This window comes from Camelus bactrianus, chromosome 3 (assembly GCF_048773025.1).
Source record: "Camelus bactrianus isolate YW-2024 breed Bactrian camel chromosome 3, ASM4877302v1, whole genome shotgun sequence".
Lineage (NCBI taxonomy): Eukaryota > Metazoa > Chordata > Mammalia > Artiodactyla > Camelidae > Camelus > Camelus bactrianus.
The window spans coordinates 25,930,319-25,943,553 of NC_133541.1; positions in this window are offsets into that span (position 1 = coordinate 25,930,319).

The following is a 13,235-nucleotide window of genomic DNA, read 5'->3' on the forward strand; positions in this document are numbered from 1 at the left end:
TTTGCAGATAGAGTGTACATGCTGAATTAAATGTGCTTTAATTTTAAGTTTTATGGGAATTTCCTTCCTAATCTACTTCTGAAGAGGAAAACAGAAACATGTATTATGCCGAGGGTAAAATATTCTTTTTTGGTGAATCACGGACATTCGATTTTGCTTGTCTGAGGCAGAACAGAATATTTGAAAATACACGCTCACATATTTTGCACTGATCTCAGAGGTCAGTGGTAACTACCATCTTGACTGCAGTTAGCTCAGGCGTGGAAGGTGCATAGCTTGAGGGTTCTGGGAGGAGACGGTTAGGGGAAATCCCATTTTTTCCCTCCATAATTCATTCAGTGGCACCAAAGCTAGGGTTCGCCATAAAGCCCAGTGAGATTTTGTCTGTTTCAGAATAGGAGCAGTATCCTTAGCAAAAGCACGACACTATAGGAAAACGGGGCTGCATCAAGGTGAAAACTTCTGTAGAACAGCAGGCACCATAAGTAAAAAGATGAGCCTCGGAGAAAACGTTTACAGTACATACAACTGACAAAGGATTAATATCCAGAATACATTAAAGGCAAAACAACTTCCTGTCAGTCAAGTGAGCAAATGGCAGCCATGCATTAATACAGCAGTTCTCAGACTTCTTGGTATCAAGACCCCTTTACGCTCTCCTAGCGATATTTACTCTACTAGAAATTAGAGGAATTTTTAAAGTATTAATTTATTTAAGATGATACATGCTAAATAACAATTATAGAAAATAACTTTCAAAATAAAAGTTTAATGATAGAGGCATTGTTTTACATTTTTGAAACTCTTTAATGTTGGCTAAATAGAAGACAGCTGGATTCTCATAGCTGCGTCTGCAAGCAGTCTATTGCTGTATGTTTTGGTTAAAGTATGAGGAGAAAACTGAGCCTCATGCAGATAGGAAATTGGAAGAGGAAGGACCTCACGCACCCTCCTGGCTCCCCCAGGGTCTTCAGACCACACTGAGGACTGCTGCATCAGGGAAATGGATAAAATACACGAACAGAAAAAGCTTGAATAGTCAAATAACGTGAAAAGTTAATCACTGTCACAGATTATCAGGGAAGCATGACTTAATTGTTTCATGCTTTCAGGTTGGCAGAAGGCAGAAAGTCTCACAAGACCAAGTGTTGGTGAGGATGGAGACATGAGAACACCTGCTTTTGTTCTGGAGTCAAATTGATTCAATTTGACGATGTCTGTGAAAGTTGAAGACGTGTGTACCCCATGACCTGACAAGTCCGGGTGTAAACCTGGAGTCTCACTTGTCAGTGTTGGCAGAACAACAGCTTGGGCTCCCCCTGGGGACTGTCACCCAGGTCCCACCCAGGGTCTGCTGAATGAGAACTTGGCGGTTGACAAGATCCCTCAGGTGACTCATACCCTCCTCATACTTGAGAAGCAGAACTCTCCATAACACATGTGCATGTGTATGAGGAGACTTAGTGGAGTTCACAAGTGAATTGCTTGTACTTAGGAAAAGTCAGAGATGCCCTAAATGTCCATGGATAAATTGTACCTTAGAAGGTGGCAAACAAGCAGGTAAAATGAGTGAACTTGGTATGAAGTATCAGGGGCCAGCTCCTGAAAAAATACTGAGTAAAAACAAGCTGCCAGAAGGTGGCAGGTATGCCACTTACACAGTTTTTTAAGTACTGTTATTTATGGAGAAAAAAACAAACATCGGTGGGAAACATGTCATTCAGAAAAGTAGCTGCCTCTGGAAAGAGAGAGGGATGGAATAGGGCCGTGGTTGTGAGGGGCCTTGTCTGAGTCAAGACTTCTTTTTAAGATCTGAAGGAAGATGCTAGCATCTGTTAATTCTGGGTGGTGGGTAATGAGGGTTTGTTACTCTGGTTTTCATGAAATACTTCAAACATCCAGAGAATACAAATTAACGTTCCACTTCTTGCTAGCAGAAAATACACTTGCACAAAATAAATGATTTCAGGTCTTCATTTTCTTCTTGGTGTATTCCATAAGCTCACTGCGGCAAACGCTATTGCTTGTCTCAGTATTCATTCTCTCCTTCTTCCTTCTAATTCTGATTTGTAGTTGTGCACAAAGCCACCTAGACTATTAAGATTACCTTCCCAGCCTCCCTTGCAACCAGATGTCAGTAAGTTCTGGCCAGTGACTTGAGCACCATTCTGGACATGTCCTTGAAGATGTGGAATGCCCTACTCCTTCCTCCGCCAGCTTAAGTGAACCGGCAGTGGTCGGGGCTCTAGCCCCAACCCGGGGCCTGAATCCTCGCAGGGCAGAGCAACAAAAAAGCACAGGAGCGTCAGCCCTTGCCACTCAGAGGGACCCTGTGAGCCCCGAGCCCCCACTACCTGCATCTGCACTCGAGAGAAATAAAACTCCTGCGTTCCCGAAGCCTCTGTTGTCTTGCGCTTCCTGTCCAGGTGACTCTGGTCCGGTCCTGACTGCTGCTGCTCCCAGCACGGGTCAGTTCCCTCCCCGTGTGGGAGGCGAAGCTACACAGCGGCTGGCGGGGACTGGGCTCTTGCCTGAGACCTGAGACCAAGCTGCAATGGCAGCAGTAACTGCGGTCTTGGGTAAGTCATTTAAACTCTTTAAGCTCTTTTTGTTTTTCACTCTGTAAAATAGAGGTGAAATCAACCTTGCAGAATTGTAAAGATGAAAGCTTTTAAATGTGAGCACCGGGCCTGGCACATGGTAGGCATTCAGTAACTGTTAGCTTTTACTTATTTGCAGTAATCTCGTCTGCTTATAACCGCCTTGCTTTATTCAACTGCTTCCTTTGATTTCTGAGATAAGTCAGTGGAGTGGTAATTTGGAGAGAAATCCATGATTATATTGATCCTGTGGTATATTTTTATTAAAGTACTATTGTATATATTGAAATTCTTTCTGGCCCAAATGGAACAAAATTTGTATAGGCTAAAGCTAAAAATACACGATTTTGATGTGGTTGTGACTTCAACGGACACTGTCTTGACGATCAGCGATCTTAATTATGTTGACTCAGTGTATTTGTACAGATAATTACTTTGCCATTAAAATGAGTCAGGGCCCCAGCATCATCGATGTCCTTTCAGATACAAAGTACCTTCTGAAAATAGAAAAGGCGTAAGTTATCCTTTGCACTATAAATCATTAGAATGTCACTTAGAGAAAGTTTCTAATAATTCCTAAAAATGAAAAGACCATGGTATCACTCAGCATTTAGATAAGATGGTATATAGTTAATACATCTCTTCAGGTAGTTATTTTCAGATTTAATAAGGACTCAAGCTTTTGTGTGTGAGGTAAGTAGTCTCAGCATACGTGAAGCAGAATTTCCAATCCTTCGTCCAGTAGTGGAATCTGTCTCTTACGATGTGGCAAGCCCCCTGTCCCCGTGACTGTCCAGGCAGGTTGTCCGTCAGAGATGCCGGAGGGGTGGGTAGGGGTTCGCAGGCTGACAGCAGGATCTCAGGCTGGGATTCGCTACCTGCTGCTCCAGAGAAGCCCAGCAGCTTGGTGAGGCCTCTGACAAGCAAGCTCACACCACTCTCCACCTGTCCTGGCCACTCGGGCTCACTTCGAAGCTCTTTACTGATTTTAGGACACCTATGTCTGTACTGATTTCATTGTTCTTAATTCCTGCAGTGACACTTGTGCTGGATTGGGCAGGTGGGAAGTGCTTTCTGCATGTTTTAGAAGTCATTCTCCAGGTTGCTGGCAATATCGTCAGAGACCATTTGTCATATTTTTGCTTTTGAGTTTAATCTCCATTTTCCAGAAAAGAACAGCAGTTTTTCTTTTCTTTCTTTCTTCCTTCCTTCCTTCCTTTTTCTTTCTTTTTAATTTTGGGGGAAGTAATTATGTTTATTTTTTTTTAATGGAGATACTGGGGATTGAACCCAGCACCTCGTGCATGCTAAGCATGTGCTCTACCACTGAGCTATACCCTCCCCACTGAACAGCAGTTTTTCAAAAGCTGATTTCATGTTTGTTTGAAAATTGTTTTAATAATGAAATTATAAAATTCTCTTTGCAAAACATTCAGAATAATACAGAGAAGACAAGCATCACCTGGAATCCCACGTACGGGCATTTTAACGTGTACTCCCAAGACTATTTCTAGTCAGAGATACTTTTTAAAAAAACTGAACTTGTCCTCTAGATAAGATAGTGTTTTTCAACTTGCCTTTCCACCTAGTATACACAGGTTCTCTGTCAACTGTCATGTATCAACATCATTTTAAAGTCTGCTTAATATATGATCATATGTATGGTCGATATAATTGATGGTCATTTAGGTTTTCTGATTTTTCACCAGACATTCTGATAGATGACCTTTTCCTTACCTTTATGATGCTTGTATTTTATTTTTCCCCCTTAGGATAAATTTCTAGAAGCAGGAGTGTTGAGTCAAAGGGATGCCCTATGTATAATGTTGATCTGCAGTGGCCAGACTGCCCTCCTCAAAAAGTGTACCTGCTAATATTCTATTCACAGTGCATGAGAGAACAGCTTATGTCAGTGTGTCAAGGCCACCATAAAAATGTCTACAACATAGCTTAAAGAAACATACACCTAGGTTTAAACTTGATAGAAATGAAAACAGTTTTGAGTGACACCATTTTCCTCTGAACAAATAGGCTTGTCGTTGCTTATCTGCCAGTGACATCAGGACGCACGCCCTAGGACAGCCGCAGTTGGACTTTGGTCCGGGACGGGCTGTGACATGTTCTGTCCCGCACTCTGACAGCATGGGAGCCTCACCGCCGCCTCACACAATTTTCAACACCATTTCCAAGACCAGCCACATAGTTAGGCATTTAGTGTGATTCCTGAATATTTTATTAACTCAGAAGATGAAGCATCTTCATGATTTCAAGCTTTGATTTGGTCACTTTTGGTCCTACTTAGTACCTTCACTGAACAAAAAGCAACAAGTCAGCCTCAGCCAGCGTTGGAGACGTCTCTTGAGGGCCTGGCCCCGGTTTGCCTTTAGCGGTCTGTGTGAAATGGAGCCATCTCGAAGAGCTTTCCCCCCAGAGAGGCTGGAGACGCTGCCGGCTGGGTGGAGAGGAGGGGATAGTCAGAAACAAAGTCCCCTCTGTCTCACCGAACAGCCTCTTAGAAAACCACCGCACGTGTATGCTTTCTCTCCAAACCTGAGCTGGGATTTGAAAGGGTAGTGCCGATGCAGATAGCAAATCCCTGCAAGATTTGAGGAGAAAACTTATCCGAAGTGGGCTGGCCCAGCTGCAGGCACATTTTTAGCTGAGATAGGTATGTTCTGCGACCTGGATCATCCTGAGAGAAAGCTGTGCAGCTGGAGAGAGACGTCTTGGGTGGTCTACACTCCCCGCTCTGAAAATGCCTTTAACTCAGGCCCCCTGGGCTTCTGGCATTCAGTGCCCTCAGGTGGGCCCAGAGAGATCCAGTCGCTCCTTCCTGAGGGGTCCTTCCTAGTCCTGCTGCCCAAGGACCCTGCCCTCCTGAGGTCCTGGACAACAGTGAGTGAACCCTAAGAGGTGGCGACAGTTTGAGAATCAAGGTAGGTATGTGAGGGAGCCTTTTAAGGTGCCTCAAAACCAAAAGGCAGAGAAGGTATTTCCTCCACTTATTCAGAAGATCAGTGTGGAGAGAGTTTGTATGGGTCTTGTACTTAGAGCTACCTAGGTTCAAATCCCAGCTTCAAATGTATCATGCCAAAGCCTTGAGCCTGTTTCCTTAATGTGAAATGGAGATGATAATACCTATTTCACGTCAGTGGTTAAAACATAAAAAATAACGAAATATATACAAAGAGCCCTGCAGAGTGCTTGCCACACAAATGCCTAGTAAATCCTAGTTCCCATCCTGTTCTGTTTCTTTTCCCCCGCAAGTGCCCTGAGGAACATGGATCTAGTTGCCAGCCCATCTTTACCCAGATCTCCCTGTACAGAGCGCTTTCCTCTCTGGGTCTCAATTTCTTCACCATTTTGTGGGGACCCAGAACAGTGACCTTCCTGGATTTCGAGAGTTCTCTTGTCTTGGGGAAACTGTAAGAGGCAGACAAGGCCACCTCCAGTCCCCAGACCTGCAGCTGCCTCAGTAGCCCCCAGGGAAGGGCAACGTGGGTGGAAGGGGCCAGGTGTGAGAGAAATGTGTGAGAATGGGGAGCTTCTCCTGCTAGGAACTTGGAAGCTCTTTTGCTGTTGGAAATGTCACCAACTCCCCGAGATCCTCAGCCAAGAATAGAAATCGAAAAGCCAAGAAATGTCCATTTTACTTTAATATTTGCTGTAAGGCTGCCTTGTGTTGTCCTGTAATCCACTGAGCTGTTCTCTATTGATGGGAGGACTGGGTACTTCGGGGAGAAGGACCTGAGCTTTGGAAGTAAGTGGATCTGGGTTTGAACCCCAGCTCTCCCCTCACCAGCTGTGTGACCTTAAGCAGTTACTTAACCTCACTGAGAAAATGAGGGTAATGGTAGTGTATTAATTTCCCATTGCTGCTGACCACAAACTTGGCGACTGGAAACAACACAGATGTTTTATCTTACAGGTCAGGAGTCTGAAATAGGTCTCACTGGATTAAAGTCCAGGTGTCAGCGGGGCTGGTTCCCTCTGGAGACTTGAGGGGAGAATCTGTTTCCTTGCCTTTTGCAGCCACTAGAGGCCACCTGCATTCCTTGGCTTGCAGGCCTTACCATGTTCAGAGCCAGCAGTGGTTGGCTGTGGTGTCTCTTCTGACTCTGATCTCCTTCTTCCACTTAGAAAGACTCTTGCAGTTTACACTGGGCCCACCTGGACCATCCAGGACAATCCTCCCAAGATCCTTAACTTAATCACTCTGCAAAGGCGTTTTTGCCACATGAGGAAACACAGGTCTCAGGGATGAGAGTGTAGGCATCCTTGGGGCAGGAGGTGCATTATGCTGCCTACCAGAGCCCTTAACTCAAGGGGCTGTTGCAGGGACTGAGTGATGATGCCTGTGAACCACAAAGCACTCAGCCAGGTGTACAGCCGCGTGCTGACAAGTCTTGGGGCTTCAGCTAGACTGTGAACTTCCTGAGGGCAGAGAGGGGCTCTGGCCTCCTTTTCTGTCTTCCACCGAACTGAGTCTGGTGCTGCAGCCATGGCCCATGCTTAAGAAATGCTTCCTGAACTGAATTCCAAGCCAAACTCAGAGCAGGCACAGAGAAAGCAGGCTGTGGTCGGAGCACTCTGGCCACTCATTGTGTTATGTTCCATGAAAAGTAAACGGGCATCAGCTGGCCAACCAGTTGGCAGTTTTAGATGCAGAATCCTAGTGTGGTTCCACTTGCCGCTGCGCTGGTGGGGCAGATCTGATAGGCACTCTCATTCCATGGAGCCAAGTCCTGGCTCTGTTGAAACAACACAGTCATCTAATGAGAGCACTCTCCTCTCCAACAGCAAAAGACAGACCCCCTCCACTCGCTCCACGCACACTTGAGATGAAGCTGAACTGGGAAAACCTCCTGAGTATCCAGCCCACGAGCTTTGTGCTAGCCTAGTGTTCTCCATTGATGGCCCTTCTGTTTTTCTTTTCTGATTTTTTTTAAATTGAAATATAGTCAGTTTACAATATTGTGTTAATTTCTGGTGTACAGCATAGTGGTTCATTTATACACACATATATATGTATTCCTTTTCATATTATTTTTCATTATAGGTATTGAATATAGTTCCCTGTGCTAGACAGTAGGACCTTGTTGTGTATCTATTTTACATAGCAGTGGTTAGCATCTGCAAACGGGATGCCCCTTGTAAAGTGAAATCACGCAGCTTTGAGGTTAGGGAAGCATCTGATAATGGTTTTCTTTTAAAGGAAATTTGAAATGTACTAGCTTCCTTATATTTTTCTCAAACCCTCTCATACTTTATGAGATGACTCAGGATTCAAAAGAAGTGCTCACAGATGAGTTCTAGAAATAAAAAGGTAAATGAAAGATATATGACTTACATTAAAAATACAACTGGAACAAAACAGAATAGGGAAAAGGTGGCTTAACCACAAGATGTGGAAATGAAGCAGGGCTGGGAGTTGACCGCAGCATCGATGCGAGTCTGGGTGAAGAGGAACGTCCGCTGTCCTTAGGACGGGTCCATAGCTGGGCAGAGCGCAGGGTGCAGGAGGTCCTGCTCTGCCCAGCCGTGATCAGTTCTGGGCATTGCACTTAAAGGAAGGCACCCTGGGTAGGAGCACTGAAAGCAGGCGCGGCAGGAATTATTGGAAAGTTTAGGAACATTGACTCTAGAATATAATGGAAATTGATCAAAGATACTTTGCAATATTTGGCTGGAGAAACAACATCCCAAGGGAGTCAAAGTAGGAGTCTGTTTTGTTCACTGCACCTCACCAGCCTGAAATCTCTCCTTCTATCTGTTTCTCCAAATCCTACCCTTCCTTCAAGTCACACTCGAAGTGCAGGCACACCCTTAGAATTCCTGGGGCCTGGGGGAGGAGAGCAAATGGAGACCCACGCACCATATGTTGAAATGTTTCAGAGTTATAAAGCAAGCTAACAAGCGATTGAGTTAAACTTGCTTTATCTTCCTACTTTGGTCATTATAACTCAAAGGACCCAACAGGCGGGTTTGAACTTTTGAGTTCTCAGATTCTTGCCTGTCCTACCAGAAAGGGGTGGCATGGTAAGACCTGACACCTGCCCTCTCATCCCCCTACTTCCCCCCTCAGCTCCATTCTGCTTTGTGTGTATACATGTAGGTCTCCCAGCTCTCATGTTCCGAGCTCCAGCTAAACCTCAGCCACCAGCTGCATCAGGAGGAGATCCATGTAGGCCCTGCAACTGAGCTTGGAGCCATTTGGGCAGGTGATGCTGGAATTCTCGGGGCCTGGGTATCTGGATTATGATCTGGGCCTTAGGGTCTTGTGGATTCCTTACTCCTTTGAGAAAGGCATGGCCACAGGAAGGCCAGAATGGGACCCCTCTAAAGCTGGGGGCCCAGAGCAGGGGCCCCTATTGCCTGAGCTTTAGAGCAATATTATTTGACTCCTTTTCCATGAAGTTTTCCCACTATCTCCTCAGTCTTAATAAGTTTTTCTTCCTCTGACCTCCTCCAACATTTGATACTATATGCTACCTCAAAAGAAAAACAATGGAGCTTTTAGAAGATGCACCCCATTCCTGATTGCTGGGGGCCTGCCTCTGAAACCACTCTGCCCTGGAAAGCCAGAGGCAAACAGAAATACTTAGTCAAGACTGGTATCTGTTTTGACCCCATGATCCATTTTCAAATGGAAACTTCAGCTTCTTAGTCCCAGTGTCTTATTTGCTTTAAAATTTAATGGACCTCAAGTTTAATTCTTTATCATCCTATCCGTATTAGCTCTGCTCTACCTCGGGAGAGAATGCAGTGATGCCTTCCCCCCAAAGTGATCACCCTTTCGGAGAGGGGGGCCCTAATAAAAGCATTATACATTTTAAAAATGAATTTATTTTTGGAATTTTAGGAATTGATTCATTACCCCTATGGAAACCTTAATGCCTAAAGCTTTATTATTTATTTTTAATGTATAGTTACCTTATTAAGCAGAATTTCCCCTTCATCTGAATCATGTATCATTTGTGTCTGGGGTTTAACTTCTGTGCCAAACACTTCACTATAGGATGAAGGTCTGTGAGACTTGCTTTCTAATTTCCTACATCGTTAGCAACACTCCGGCATCCTTACGGGCACTTAGGAACATAACCTGTCTGCCAGAAGACCTTGGAAGCCGGGGCTGAACGAGTCTGCAAACTCCTAAAGCCACAGAGCTCAGACTCTCTGAGAACGCACTTTCTTCCACTCTGTTTCCAGGAAAAAAATACACAAAAGTCGTCTTACAGCACCCTGCTGCTCCTTCACAATTTCGGAGAGTAGCAGAAAGCTGGGGCTGATGGGGACCTTCGAGCTCATCCATTCAGTGCAACGTACTCATTTTACAGATGAGAGAGCGGGCTTTGTTCCTTCCTTTGTTCCAAGAAGGGATCTGAGAAATGTCTGGTATTAAGAAACCCATCCATGAAGGAAAGACATAAGTTCTCTGTGCTACAGGGAACATTTTTCTCACCTAGTTATGTAAGTGAGGCCTATTTGCTTTCATGCGACTGAATCTTTGTCATTCATTCATTTATGCAATCTAAATCCCTATTAATTCTTCACTCTGTCCTCAATGGAAGAAATATTCTCATACATAACTATGTTCTTTAAAAATCTTTGGAAAATTGTTGTAAGAGTTACCAACTCAACTATTTTTAAGTGTACAATTCACTAGCATTAAGCACATCCACAAAGTATTCATCACCACTAGCCCATTTTCAGAACTTTTTCATCATCCCAGACAGAAACTGTATCTGTTACACAATAATTTCCCATTCTCTCCTCCCCTCAACTCTTGGTAACCTCTATTATATTTTCTGTCTCTATGAGTTTGCCTACTCTAGGGGCCTCGTGTAAGGGGAAGCATACAATATTGTACAACAGTTATCCTTTCATGACTGGCTTGTTTCAGTTAGCATGGTGTTTTCAAGGTTCATCCATGTGACAGCTTGTATCAGAATTTCCTTCCTTTTTAAGATGGAATACTATTTCATTGTGTCCGTAGACCACATTTTATTTATCCATCAATCCACTTATAACATTTGAGTTGTTTCCATCTTTTGATTTTTCTATATTATGCTGCTATCAACGTGTTTGTGCAGATATCTCTTGGAATTCCCGCTTCCAATTCTTTTGGGTATATACCTATTCCGCTAAGGTGGAATTGCTGATTCACATGGTATTTCTATGTTTAACTTTTGGGAGAACTGTCAGAATGTTTTCCACCATGGAAACATTCCCACCAGCAATGCATAAGATATCTAATCTTTACATATCCTTGTCAACACTTGTTATTTTCTGGTATTGTTCTTTCTATTTTTTTTTTTAATATAATAGCCATACTAATGGGTATAAGTGGTGTCTCATTGTGGTTTTGATTTGCATTTCCCTAATGACTAGTGATGTTGAACATTTTTTTATGTGCTTATTGGCCATTTGTATATCATCTTTTGAGAAATGTCTATTCAAGACCTTTGCCCATTTTTGCACTGAGTTTTTTTTTTTTTTTTAATTGTTGAATTGTAGGAGTTCTTCATATATTCTGGATATTTAGCCCTTATCAGATAAATGGTTTGCAAACATATTATCCCCTTCTGTGGGCTATTTTTTACTTTCTTGATAGTGCCCTGAGATGCACAAAAGGTTTTAATTTTGAATAGACCCAACTTATTTACTTTTTCTTTCCTTGCCTTATCCAAGAAATCATTACCAACTCTGTCATGAAGATGTTTACCTGTATTTTCTTCTAAGAGTTTTATAGATTTCTCTCTTAGGCTTAAGTCTTTAATTCGTATTGGGTGAATTTTTGTATATATTGTAAGGGAAGTGTCCAACTTCATTCTTTTGCATGTGCATAACCAGTTTTTCTAGCACAATGTGTTGAAAAGATTATCCTTTCTCCATTGAGTGGTCTTGTCAAAAATTAATTGACCATATTTGGATGGGTTTACTGTTGGCTCGGCTCTCTGTTGTGTTCTGTTGGTCTAAATGTCTATCCTTACGCTAGTACCAACTGTTTTGATTATGGTAGTTTCCCTCCTAGTAAGTTTTGAAATCCAGAAATGTGAGTCCTCCAATTTTGTTCTTCCTTTTCAAATATATTTTTAAAAAATTGCTCACCTATGTAGTATGCATTTCTGAAAGATATTTTCAAGAATGGCAAAATCTGAATCTTTAAAACTTTGAGGCAGATACTAAAATTTTTGGCCTACCTTTCTTTGCCACACTAAAAGATTGAATGAAAATACATCTTGCTTCTTTGTACCAAAACCTACCTCCTCTTCCTACGGCCTCTCTGGAAGGGTTAAAGGAGTAAGGGAGGAGTTTATTCTGGGTGTAAAGATGCCGCTTGAAGAAGTACGAGAAGAGGTGAACAGGTAGAGGAAGGCAATGCTCCTGGGAAGGGAAGGGGCTCCTTGCTAAAAAAAGGATGGAGGGGAGGATATTGCTGAAAAGAAGGAAGAAGGGGGTTTACCGGAGATGGCTCCCAGGGTCTAGGAGTTGACTCTGGGGATTTTACCAAGAATAAAGAGGACCCTCCTGCCCAGGTTGGTGGCATCGGCACAGGACCACTGAGGAGCATGGGCCAGGCCCCTGTGCCAGGTCCCGGTGTGTGGCAGTGCCGAATGGAACTAGCTGGAGGCCAGCTCAGCCGGACAGTGGTTTTTAATGACACCTCTGCTAGAGTTCACTCCCTACAGTGACATCCCTCGTCCCCAGTACCATCACAGGAAGAAAAAAGTCCCTAAAATATTTTATTTCTGGCATACTTTTCACTGTCTCCTCCTACTTCTTTGCTTTTTAAAAAATTGCTTCAAGTGCCAATCAGTGATGCCTGCAAGTTGGGACTTTGAGCTGGAGCAGAGAAAGAGATAACAGGAACAGCTCACTGCTTAACTCTTGCATGGATAAGGATGTGTTGATGACTGTCAGCGTGGGCAACGTGACAGGGAAGGGAACAGAGCAGTGAGTAGGATAAGGAAGGCCAAGACTGTGCCAAGGGCCAGCAGTGAAACTCCCAATCAGCCATGACAGCCAGGGCTGGGGCAGTTAGAGGAGGCAGGAAAGCTGTGATGGGGGATAGGGTAGCTCAAAAGGATGGCAGGGAGGCAAGCAAGAAGAAGAGGTTTGGGTAAGACTGGCTTGTAGGGGGAGGCGATTTAGTACCAGGCACTTACAGAAAGAAGGTAGTTGGCTCAATTAATACCTCCTGAGGCCAGGAAAGCATTTGTGCTCCAGGGAGGAGGGAGAGAACGCATTCGGTACCCAGCGGAAAACGGTCAAGGAGGTGCTGACAGTGTGAGTGTATAGGCCAGAAGGAGGTGGCCCTGGAGATGCGTTTAGATAGTAAAGCCATCATGGATAATGGATGAACCCCCCCCCCCCCATAAAGTATAGGGAGAAGGAGGAAGAAAAAAGAGGTTGAGATAAAAATCCCTGGGGGGCACCAGCCTTAAGGAGCAAACCAAACAAAGACCAATGCATGAGAATGCGAAGGACTAAAAGGGTAGTAAGACAGTGACTGCGGAGCCGTTAAAAAAACGGGAGAAGAAGATGGCTGAGTCAGCTGCCACAGAGATGCTAAGTAAGGGGAGGGCTGTTGGATTTGGCAGCTGGGGGTTATATTAGTCAGAGTTTCCAGAG